The sequence below is a fragment of the Malania oleifera genome, chromosome 6 (assembly GCF_029873635.1).
Source record: "Malania oleifera isolate guangnan ecotype guangnan chromosome 6, ASM2987363v1, whole genome shotgun sequence".
NCBI lineage: Eukaryota > Viridiplantae > Streptophyta > Magnoliopsida > Santalales > Ximeniaceae > Malania > Malania oleifera.
In genome coordinates this window covers 12,407,907-12,416,413 of record NC_080422.1, presented here as the reverse complement: position 1 = coordinate 12,416,413, position 8,507 = coordinate 12,407,907, and the positions used below count along the sequence as shown (strand labels likewise).

At 39.9% G+C, this 8,507-nt stretch overlaps 1 pseudogene; it reads right to left on the bottom strand.

The window, feature by feature from the left end:
- Window positions 1–1,131: 1,131 nt before the first annotated feature.
- Window positions 1,132–6,967, bottom strand: LOC131158475 (uncharacterized; annotated as a pseudogene).
- Between the last annotated feature and the right edge of the window lie 1,540 nt (window positions 6,968–8,507).

The following is an 8,507-nucleotide window of genomic DNA, read 5'->3' as shown; positions in this document are numbered from 1 at the left end:
TTATACCAGTATTCAAAAAGTCGAAGCACATGAATGTTAAGTTGTCAAGCTTAATTCCCCTTATACTGAATTTTTTTTTTTTTTTTTCTTTTTTCTTTTTCGTCGATGACCCCAAACATTTCTCCCTCCTTTCACCTTATTCTGTTGCGAACCCCTATAATTCTCAAGTTAAACTATTGCCTCAGGTTCAGTTCATGTTTTGATCTCAAGATGGTCTTTAAGACTCGGGACGAAACGTAGGCTTGGGGATATAGGTTTTCTGAAGAAGAGGGAAACTATGGCTCAAAAATCCCAACCCATAATGACATTCTCTGCCCCAGTTTAAGTTGAGGCACTTTGTTTTGGCTTTGACCGAACTTGTCTTGTGAACAAGCTGCCTACGTACCTTTTCAGGATCAGGTCATTACGTAGTAGTTCAGACTCAATCATTGAGTCTGACAAATCATTAGAGACAACAATGTATACCAATCTGGTCAGGTCTTTTATTTGGACTGTAATATAAGTTAGGGGTGCGGGTTAAAGAAAGAAAAAGTTAAATAAGGCTCAAAATCAGCATTTTTATTAAGGGCAACTTGGTCAAAGATCACATGCATAGTATGTCCCTTATTTTCTATCTCTTTTCTTCTTTTCCCATTTGCTTTTGCTGCTCCCTTTTTGTTTTTCTCTTTCATGAAGGGATTCGGTCATTTTTGTTTGGACTTCATTTGGGACTAATCCTTTGAAATTACCCCAGTGTGGGGTGTGATCCTTTGACGGGTTAATCAAAAATTGAATTTTCTAGGCTCAAGAAGGGCTTGCAAGGGATCTCTTTTGTTTCTTTTGGGTAGCAGAAAGATGGCCTGCCATCATTTCGAGTAGCCGATTGTTGTCTCATATGACTTGCCAGACCCTAAAGGACCCATACCCAGGTTAAATTTTGTAAACTGACTTTTGAAAAAAAAAATACTGGTTTATCATTTAGGCTCAATTTGGTTATCAAATGGTAAATCGTTATTTGGCTCTTTTATAGGAAAGCAGATCGGCCAACGATGGCCATCTATCATTTTGATCAAAACATGAATAAAGAACAGTCATCAGATTTATGAAGCAAATCGTCATCTTATTGAATTTCCTTGAGAATTTATAGGGTTTCTAAGAAAAATATTTCTTTACCGCATCTGAGTTTGTGGGGTGCACCAGATCGGCTCCATCCATGTCTGATAACAATAAGGCACCTCCTGAAAATGCTTTCTTTACCACATACGGCCCTTCATAATTTGGGGTCCACTTACCTCGGGGGTCATTATGAATTGGTAAGACCTTTTTCAAGACTAGATCCCCTTCTTGAAACCGTCGAATACGCACTTTTTTGTTAAAAGCTCTCATCATTCTCCTTTGGTATAACTGCCCATGAACTATGGCTGTCAATCTTTTTTCTTCAATTAGATTCAACTGGTCATATCTAGATTGCACCCATTCTGCTTCGGTTAACTCTGCTTCTTTCAAGACTCGTAACGATGGAATCTCAACTTCTATCGGAACTACAGCCTCCATCCCGTACACCAAAGAGAAAGGGGTAGCTCCTGTAGATGTTCGAACAGTGGTTCGATAGGCCAATAAAGCAAACGGTAACTTCTCATGCCAATCTCTATAGGTTTCTGTCATTTTTTCCAAGATGCTCTTGATGTTCTTATTGGCTGCTTCCACTGCTCCATTCATTTGAGGTCGATAGGGGGCTGAGTTATGATGCTTGACCTTAAACTGACCGCACAATTTCGTCATGACCTCGTTGTTCAAGTTTTTGGCATTGTCTGATATTATTCTTTCTGGGATCCCATATCTGCAAATTAATTCCCTCCTGATAAAACGATTGATTACATTTTGAGTGACATTAGAGTATGATGCTGCTTCTACCCATTTTGTGAAGTAGTCAATGGCCACGAAAATGAATCGATGCCCATTACTGGCCTTCGGGGTTATCGGTCCGATCACATCCATGCCCCACGCTGAGAAAGGCCAAGGTGCAGATAAATTCTGGAGTTGAGTGGGTGGGACTTGGATGCGATCTCCATAGATTTGACACTTATGGCACTTTCGAACATACTCTATACAATCCCGTTCCATGGTTATCCAATAATATCCACTCCTTAGGATTTTTCGAGCCAACGAGTGTCCTCCCGCATGGGTTCCGCAAACGCCATCGTGTACTTCCTGTATGATTTGTCTTGCCTCTTGCAACTCCACGCACCGTAGGAGGGTCATATCATGGTTCCTTTTATACAATATCTCCCCATCTAAGAAGAATCCCAAAGCTAGCCTCCGAATTGTCTTTCGGTCATTATTAGAGGCTCCTATGGGATACTCCTTCCATTGAATGTATGTTTTGATATCATGAAACCATGGCTTCCTATCGGCTTCTTCCGTCATTATACAATATGCAGGTTCCCTATGCATCCTTATTCGAATGGGTTCAATCTCTATTCCGGACTCAACCTTAAATAAAGCCGCCAATGTTGCTAACGCATCAGGGATTAAGTTACTCTCTCTCGGTAAATGCGAAAAACTGATAGTATCGAATTCCTGCATCATTTCCTGAATGAACTCCTGATATGGTATTAATTTGGAATCCCGGGTTTCCCACTTTCCAATCAACTGATAAATTACCAAAGCGGAATCTCCTTTTACAATCAATTTTTTAATGCCTCGGTCAATAGCTGCCTGTAAGCCCAATACGCACGCTTCATACTCTGCTATATTATTGGTACACGGAAAGGTGAGTTTGGCTGTGACTGGGTAATATTTACCCTCTGGTGATATGAGTACAGCCCCTATTCCATGCCCTCATACGTTGGTTGCCCCATCAAATAGCATCATCCACCCAACATTACCTTCCTTTTCTTGATCAATCGAATCAATATCTTGATCCGGGAAGTCAAACTCCATGGACTGGTAATCATTAACGGCCCTATCAGCCAAATATTCTGCTATAATGCTTCCTTTGATGGCTTTTCTCGTTACATATGTGATGTCATATTCAGTCAACAGCATTTGCCAACGAGCCATCCGTCCTGTTACTGCAGGTTTCTCAAAAACATACTTAATCGGATCCATTTTAGAAATCAGCCATGTTGTGTAATACAGCGTGTATTGCCTTAATCTACTAACCACCCACACCAAAGCGCAACACGTCTTCTCCAGGTTAGAGTATCTAGATTCGTATTCCGTGAACTTTTTGCTTAAATAATAGATGGCGCGCTCCTTTTTTCCAGACTCGTCGTGTTGCCCTAACACACACCCCATGGAATTCTCTGATACTACTAAGTACAATATAAGAGGCCTTCCAGGGACAGGGGGAACCAAAACTGGAGGGTTCAATAGATATTCTTTTATTTTCTCAAATGCTTTCTGACATTCTTCACTCCATTTTTCGGGGTTATCCTTCTTCAGCAGCTTAAATATGGGCTCACAAGTAGCAGTCAACTGAGATATAAATCGAGCTATGTAGTTCAATTGGCCTAGGAAACTCCTGACTTCTTTTTCGGTTTTGGGACTAGGCATTTCTCGAATAGCTTTTATTTTATCCGGGTCTACCTCAATCCCTTTCTCACTTACGATAAATCCCAACAATTTTCCTGAGGAAGCTCCGAATGTACATTTTTCTGGATTTAATTTCAGTTGACATTTTCGTAGTCTTTTAAATAGTTTCCTTAAGTTCATCACATGGCTATACTCATCCCGAGACTTAACAATCATGTCGTCCACATATACTTCTATCTCCTTATGCATCAAGTCGTGGAATAATGTTACCATGGCTCTCTGATAGGTTGCCCCTGCATTCTTTAAACCAAAGGGCATAACCCTGTAGCAAAAGGTGCCCCATAAGGTGATAAACGTGGTCTTCTCTTTATCTTCCGGGGCCATCTTAATTTGATTATATCCAGAAAATCCATCCATGAATGAAAACAGGGCATGTCCCGCTGTATTGTCTACCAGCACATCTATGTGTGGAAGTGGGAAATTATCTTTAGGGCTAGCTTTATTCAAGTCTCGATAGTCAACACAGACTCTCACTTTTCCATTTTTCTTCATTATTGGAACTACATTGGCCATCCACTCCGGATATTTGGCTACTTCTAAAAAACCAGCCTCAAACTGCTTCTGCACCTCTTCTTTTATTTTGATCAACATATCTGGGCGCATTCTCCTCAGTTTCTGTTTTACTGGTTTGCTATCTGGGTAAATGGGTATTTTATGTGTTACTAAGTCCGTATCCAAACCCGGCATGTCCTGATATGACCACGCGAAAACATCTTGGTATTCCTTCAAAAGGTTTATCATTTCGCATCTTTCTTTTCCTCCCAACAGTGCCCCGATTTTTACTTCTTTTGGTTCCTCATTAGTCCCCAAATTTATTGTGACCGTGGGGTCACTACTGGTTAAAGTTGGTTTTTCATCTGATTTCAACATTCTTTGCATTTCAGGTGATAAGTCAGTCTCCTCTTCTATTTCAGCTTCTAGGATTAAGTTTTCAAAGTTAACATCAATTTCTGGCTCCTGAATACTGGTATGATTATTTTCCTTATCCCTGCATAAAACAAAGGTAAACAATTCTTTGACAAATGACCCCATGATGCAATAAATGCGAAAGAAATGCATACTGGTTTTATTGATGAAAAAGACAAATGATCCGAGGCAATAATGTCCACGGATTACAAAAATAAAGCAAAATGAGCAAAAGCTATTACATGAAGGGAATTGGGTAATCAAAGGATGTCCAGTTCTGAATTTCTGCTCCTGTCAATGGGTAGATCCATCTACTCGAGTCATTCATATGGTCCCTTGATTCCAAGGCCAATATGCTCATCTGTTTCATTTCTTCCTCAAGAGTGACTTGATTGCCCTTTCGAAAGGTCTGATTCATTGGTGGGACTTCTACCCCCCATTTAGTACTTACTCTCCCTGTGCGCCTCTCGATCCGGAGCATTCTTTTCTCTTCTGCCTTCTTCTTATGGTCAGCTAAAGTAGGAGTATATCCGATGCCGTATCTTTCATTCATGCCTTCTGGTAACAATGGCATTGCGATGCCCTGAAGATACTTCCCCAACCCTTTTCCTGGGCAAAACCCTGATTTAATCATTTCTGCAGCCACCATACGTGTAGAAGAAGAGATCTGAGGTTGAGGGATAACAGATCCCTCCATTATAGTAAGGACGTTGATGATCTCAAACGCTCGGAATGAATCTTCATGGGCTTCTTCAGCCGCTTCCACATAGGGAGTGGAAGAAGATTTAGTAACCATTATGTCGGTTTCTCCATAAACACATACCAGTTTATCCCCTACTACAAATTTCACTCGCTGATGCAAAGAGGACGGAACTGCCCCAGCATTATGTATCCAAGGCCTTCCCAAGAGACAACTGTATGAAGGTGTAATATCCATGACTTGAAAAGTGATATTGAAGGTTACGGGTCCAATCTGAATAGGGATGTCAAGCGACCCTACTGACTCTCTTCGTGTCCCATCGAAGGCACGCACCACCAAATTGTTTGGTGTCACGTAAGAAGGATCAATGGGTAACCTCTGCAGTGTAGTCATTGGCATAACATTGAGGGATGACCCATTATCTATCAAGACTCGAGACATCATATGATCCTTACATTTCGTGGATATATGCAACGCCTTGTTGTGCCCCTGGCCTTCTGGCGGAATTTCTTCATCAGTAAAAGTGATGTAGTTGGAGGCCGCCAGACTTCCGATCACATGATTGAATTTATCAACGCTGATATCTTGGGGAATGTAGGCTTGATTTAGGACTTTAAGTAATGCCTCCCGATGGGTCTCTGAATTTAGTAGAAGCGACAAAACAGATATGTGAGCCGGCATTTTCTTTAGTTGGTCCACAATGTTGTACTCGCTATGCTTTATTATCTTCAGGAATTCTTCAGCCTCTCCGTTGGATATTGGACTTTTCACTGCCCTATCTGGTTCCCCTGCATTCTGTCGATTTGTTTTAGAGGACTCTGGCATATACACCCTACCACTTCGAGTTATCCCTTTTACCCCTGCTATATTGCTGGCGCTTCCTTCGACATACGCTTCACATTCATATTTCCAGGGTACTGCTTGGTTACTCTTGTATGGGAATGGCCTGGGAGTAGAGATCACCAAGCGAGCTGGTGCTTCCTTTGTGGGAAGAGCCTTGTTCATGGTAGGTATGAATGGTTGATTAGTGCACTGATGATATACTGGCCTGTTTTCCCCAACGACTGCAATCTCTCCACTTTTTCGGGTACAACCAATCTCTATAAACTTGTTATCCACCATCTTTTGCAAAAACTTTCTAAAGGTTACACACTTTTTCACAGATCTTCCTTCTTTACGTTGACATAAACAAAGTGCATTAGTGGGGCAAATGGCCTCCTGCCCTACCCGACCTGCCGCAACAAGTTCATTGAACACCCAGTCTAAAGACATTCGTTCAAAATCCACCTCATTCGTCCCTTCTTCTATCATTCCGACATTGCTACCTCCATGATTGGGCAGAGGGTTCCCTTGAATTCCTGGTTGTTTATCATCAAATGCTAGCCATCCGGCTTCTCTTAGTGTTTGAACCTTATTTTTGAATGCCCAACACCGTTCAATAGTGTGCCCGGGAGTGTTAGCATGATATGCACACTTGGCTTCGGGGTCATACCATTGCGGAAAAGGTGCCGTAATGACCATTCCAGGAATGACTGAAACTAAGTTCCTTTCCATCAATTGTGGGAATAATTCTGAGTATGTCATTGGAATAGGATCTATCCTTCTCGTATTTCTCTGGATGCCTCTATCATGAGTTCGCACATTCGGTTGGGTAGGCATGGTCCCGGAAGGAACAACTTGGGGTCTACCTCCTGTATGAACTGTCTGATTGACAGAGGGTTCGAAAGCAAAATTCCTCCTAGCCCCTGAGCCATGCTCTCTTTGATATTGTTGTCTTTGAACCATCTGAACCTCTTCTTCCTTCTTCTTGCTTGTCCACTTCTTGCCTAGACCAGTCTCTGTACTAATACTTTTAGTTCTCCCGACTTTGATGGCCGTCTCAATCCTTTCTCCGGTAGAAACAATGTCCATGAAGTCATGGGGGGTTGCTCCTAAGAGATGCCCGAAGTAAGGATCTTTCAAGGTATTCACAAATAGGGAAATAGCCTCCCTGTCTTCCACAGGAGGATTGACTTGGACAGACATGTCCCTCCACCTGTATGCATATTCTCTAAATGTTTCGGCGGGCTTCATTTGCATACTCTGCAAGGTCATACGATCGGGTGCCATTTCTATAACATGGCGGTATTGAGCTATAAAAGAATTAGCCAGATCTTTCCATGTTCGGTCCCCAGCTGTCGCGGCGTCCCGGGAGCGCGTGTGCCCCCGGGCGGCGAAATTAAAAAAATCAATTTTATTTTTAAGGAGAAACATGGAATATCGGAGTCGCCACTAACCTTTAGTGCGGTTAGAACACATGATTACTACCCCGTTAGGGGTAGAATCGGTCTACATTACCAGAGTTAGGCTCGGGAGTTCGGTTACGCGAGGGGAAGGTACGAGCACCCCCTACGCGCCCGTTCTTACGAACGGTACCTAATTAATTTAAAATTATCCCTAAGTTAATCTAATAATTCTTTAAATTACTCCTTTTTTTATGAATTTATAAGTACATGTAAAAAAATAACTAAATAAATAAATAAAGATAATATATATATATATATATATATATATATATATATATATATATATATATATAGATATTCCCTCAGAGCTTAGGGTACGTGATGCCCGAAGGCTCATACCCTCGCAATAAAATCATAGGGATTTAAAAATCAAGAAAATATTTTATCAAAATATATACCATAGTACGTATAAGATTGAATAAAGAAAATACTAAAAATAGTGATAATATTATTAATAATGATAAGAATGATAACGTTAATAAATAATACTAATACTAATAACAATACTAATATTAATAGTAGTAATAGATATGATAATAATAATAATAATAATAAATGACAATAATGGTAACAATAATAATATTAACAGTAACAATACTAAACATCATTAACTAACAATATACATATTTTAATAATATGATATTTATCCTAATATTAACACGCGGTCAAAGATATGCACAAGACATACATATGCTAACAATTAATTAAGGAAAACAAATCGAATTTAAAATATGTAAACTACTAAAACGGGCAAGAAAATAATTGAATTTATGGAAACAAGTTAATTCTAAAATTAATAATTACCTATTTAATATGGCAACCAAAATTAACACGCAACCTTAACTATACAAATATTAAATACAAAGAGAGTACAATAATGACCAAAAAACCCTAAGTACATAATTTATGTGGAAGCAATTTCAACCCTAAAAGTACATCAAGATACAATAAATCAAAATACGAGAATACAATAGAATGTGCATGAATATGCAAATAATTATATAAGGCAATCACAATAATAATACAAATATACAAACTAT